The sequence below is a fragment of the Suricata suricatta genome, chromosome 2, assembly GCF_006229205.1.
Source record: "Suricata suricatta isolate VVHF042 chromosome 2, meerkat_22Aug2017_6uvM2_HiC, whole genome shotgun sequence".
Classification (NCBI taxonomy): domain Eukaryota; kingdom Metazoa; phylum Chordata; class Mammalia; order Carnivora; family Herpestidae; genus Suricata; species Suricata suricatta.
Window position 1 is genome coordinate 61,977,900 of NC_043701.1, and position 4,114 is coordinate 61,982,013.

Genomic DNA, 4,114 nt, shown 5'->3' on the forward strand with positions numbered 1-4,114 from the left:
AAATCAGGACATCACCTGTTTTGTACTCTGCTGTATTTTTAATGTCTTGAATAGTACCTAGCACATAGCAATTAGTCGATAAATATTTACTGAATAAATTAAACAAGAAATTATGCTTCCATTTTGGGGAATGTATTAACTTTGTTATTTTGAAAGCCTGTGGCTACAAACTAGAGAGAATATAATGAGTTGTATGATTGAGGTGGCTGAATGTACAGCAACATCCAAACTTTTCTTTTTTTATGTTTATTTTTGAGAGAGAGAGACAGAGTCGGGTGGGCCAGAGGCAGAGAGAGGGAGACACAGAACCAGAAGCAGGCTCTAGGCTCCGAGCTGTCTGAGCACACACATGGACAGGGGCTCAAACTCATGAACCGCCAGATCATGACCGGAACCAAAGTCAGACGCTCAACCAACTGAGCCACCCAAGCACCCCAAACTCCTCTTCTTTAACAACAGAACTCCCACTGGAGTTTACCACCCCCAGCATTCTTTACAGCAAAGACATGGTCAGTCGTGTGTGGTGGGAAAATGAAGTGTGCCATTTCCATGTCATGCCCTTAAAAGAAAGGTGGATGCTGCCACTGGCCGTCTCCACTTCCCACTACCCGGATCACGTCAGGACCTAACGCAACCACTTTGCATCCAACAATGGAAACCCTATGCGTAGAGAATGACAGAGCTGCTTTGCCAGCCTTAGACCGTTGACCTCTGGATTATGAAGTCGACAAAATCAAGCTTCCATTTTGTTTGAGTCGTCGTACTGGGGGCTTATACCTCGCCTGCCTGTCAGGAACTACTGCCCAAATCCTGTCTCTGGTTTTTTTGTTTGTTTGTTTGTTTTTGTTTAATTTTATCCTTACCATCTTTGAAGTTAGTTTCTGTGTCCCACCACACATTGCCTTTGCAACCTTCTACGTGTAGGGAAGGGAAAGGAAACACATTTAGTGAATGGCAAAACACATTTAGCATTTACTGTGCTAAATGCCTTGCCTATGATATCTTCACTCTCCCAATAGGTCTGTGAATCCAGTGTCATTTCAGTTTTCCAAATAAGAAATAGACTCAAGGATGTTAGGTGTCTGGTCCAAGGCCACACAACTATTAAGTAGCAGAGTTAGACTCTGAACCAGGTGAGAGCCAACTCTATAGAGCCACTATGCTCTGCGATACTGTGGCATGCACAGTGACTGAGGCCTTGCATTTGAGTTTTTAGGTTACATTTGTTTGCTATAGCTTATTAATATAATTGCATGACTTTACTTGCTGATTTGTCCTTATGCCATCTTTACCCAACCTTTAGGGCCATGTTTGTTTGTTTTTTGTAAATTGTGGTCATATGTAACATAAGATTTACCATTTAGCTATTTTTTAAGTGGCCAGTTTAGTAACATTAAGCGGTCACCTTGCTGTACTACTATTCACCACTCTCCACCTCTAGAACTTCTTAATCACGCCTGAAACGACAGGAACCTCCATGAGTTTGTGCGTCGTCCTTGCACAGGGGGCATGCTAATCTTCTCCGCATTGTTCCAATTTCAGCCCTGGCCAAGCAAGCACAGGGGCCAAGAGTTTAAGTCATTGGTTTTCTCATTCTTGGCTCCTCTCCCCCTTTTCTTTCTTTTCCTTCCTTCTGTGACCTGCTGCCTGCTGCTTAGTAATGAGCTAGAGCGTCCTAGCAGTAGATGTGCCTGTTCAAAGTCATAAGCGACAGGAAGGAGAAATCAACATAAAAGGGCCTGGCTTGGATCCTATCTTTATCCTCTGCCCCAACCAATCCCCAGGGGGTTGAGCAAGGAAACAGGAGATTCACAAACAGTCTAATTTAAAATGGAATCACTGTGAAGTTTCTTAGCCCTTTAAACAACAAGTTAGCAGCTCTGATCTGCTCCGCCCTGCATGATTCACTATCCAGTGTGAGATACTGCCTGCTTCTGGAACTTCCTTCTCCTCGTCTCATGCTCCCAGGCCCTACCTCCATTTTCTCCTTTCCTTCCTCCTCCTCTATGGAGGTTTTTACTGCTTGCAGTTAAGCATGGCAGGGGGCAGGGCAGTGTCCGTGCTCTAAGGGAAAGAGACCAATTTGGTGCAAATTTCTGTTTTCCGTGAAAGGGCCCTCCATGAGAACACCAGCATTTGAGAGGTTCCTGTGTTCACTGCCCTCTCACTCACCCGTGACCCTTCCCCAAATCCCTACAAATACGGGAGCTGCTCCCTTGCTCCAAAACATGCTTTGTCCCCAAAAATGCTATTCTTGGGAAGAGGCTCTGTGTTTGGCCTCTTCCTGCCATTTGATTATTTGCTCATTGCGCTGACACATAAGTAAACATCTGGGCTTTTGATTTACACACTATACGGTTTTGAAAGCCTAATGATGGGTGTGGAGAGCTTGAAGCGATTACAATGCGGATTCCATTATGGGCTTAGGAGAGCCTGAATCTGTTGGCTGCCCTTCTCATTTGCCTCACAGGGGGCAATGGGAGAGCCTAGGGTGCAGGCCAAGCATCTCTCCAGCACCCGGTGAGGCCGGGCTGAGCCCATCAGGAGAATGGAAATGGTATAGCTATCCAGGCCTGGTCCTCAAGAAACCAAAAACCTTATAGGCAGGGGCAATCAATATGCCAAGTTATACCTGCCATCAGTAAAAAGGTGAGCTCCTTTAAAAAAATGAGTTTGCAAGACTGACATTAATGATTAGGGTAAAGTGGGGCATGAAGAAGGACTTCCTGCTAAGGCTGTTTCAACAGAAATCATTTTTCTTGTTAAATTTTATGAGGTGTTGTTATTGTAGCAGCAATACATGTTCTTGGTAGAAAAATTAATCATATATACACTCGAATCCTTCTAATCCCACAATACAGAGATGACTGTTGTATATATTTCTTTAAAAATTATTCCATTTAATTTTACTTACTTTAGCAGGGAAAAAAGGTGAAGTGAAACTAAAGGAGCTGAATTTTATGTATACAATCCTTCAAAACAAGAGTTATTTGTTACTAAAGGAACTCTGAATAAATTACAAAATTATTAGGCTTAGATATTAGAGTCAGTGGATGTTAAATTTTTTTTGTTTATTTATTTTGAGAGAGACGGAGACAATGTGAGCAGGGGAGGGGCAGAGAGGCGGGGAGAGAGAGAATCCCAAGCAGACTCTACACTGTCAGCAAAGAGCCAGATGCGGGGCTTGAACTCACAAAACCATGAAATCATGACCTGAGCTGAAACTGAGAGCTGCACACTTAACTGAGCCACCCAGGCACCCCATGAATGGATATTATTTAAAGTTTATGCTTCTTAATGGCCATAAGTTTGTTCCTAAATTTGTTTTTTATTCTTTTTCAAAGGGTATTTATTTTTGAAAGACAGAGCACAAGCAAGGGAAGGGCAGAGAGAGAGAGGGAGACACAGAATCTGAAGCAGGCTCCAAGCTCTGAGCTTTCAAGCACACAGCCCAATGTGAGACTTAAACCCATGAATTGCGAGATCATGACCTGAGCCAAAGTCAGATGCTCAACTGACTGAACCACCCAGGTACCCCAGTTTGTTCCCAAATTTTGAGGTTTGGAGGCTGTCCGATCAAAATCCAAAGTCATCGTCATTATGTTAAAAACAACAAAATCATATTCCTTTATTTTTTTGAGAGAGAAACCAAAAGAGAAAATAACGACAAAATTTTATATCTAAGTTTACTCTCTGGGTGATTCTTCAAAAGAACTATTAGGGAAATTTTGATCTGTAAAGAATATATGCTATAAAAATGGCAAACCACTTTTAAGAATAAAAAAAAAAACCCACACTCAACACAGAGAAATGTTTGTACCCAGTACTCATTACAAATTCAAATATTTAATTCAGAGTCCATCACTATTTCTTTTACACCAACTGCTCAAAATCTAATTTGTTTCATATTTAGACCAGGGCTTTCTTCTAGAGTGTTTTATTCTATTTCCCAGACTATTCAGTGGTCATTCTTTCTCTTGTTGGAAAAAAGAGAGACTTTACACCACCATGTTACCAATAGCAGGCTATCGTGACACTTGTAGATCCTAATCACAAGATCTGTGTAGTGTTACCCCGCCTTCTTCCTGAAGACTGTTTCCATGGAGCCCTTGGA

At 42.2% G+C, this 4,114-nt stretch overlaps 1 non-coding gene across 1 annotated transcript; it reads right to left on the bottom strand.

Moving 5' to 3' along the window:
- Window positions 1-1,458: 1,458 nt before the first annotated feature.
- LOC115286147 lies at window positions 1,459-1,566 on the bottom strand. Its single transcript, XR_003905902.1, has one exon. It is a non-coding gene; the product is annotated as a U6 spliceosomal RNA (small nuclear RNA).
- Window positions 1,567-4,114: the final 2,548 nt, after the last annotated feature.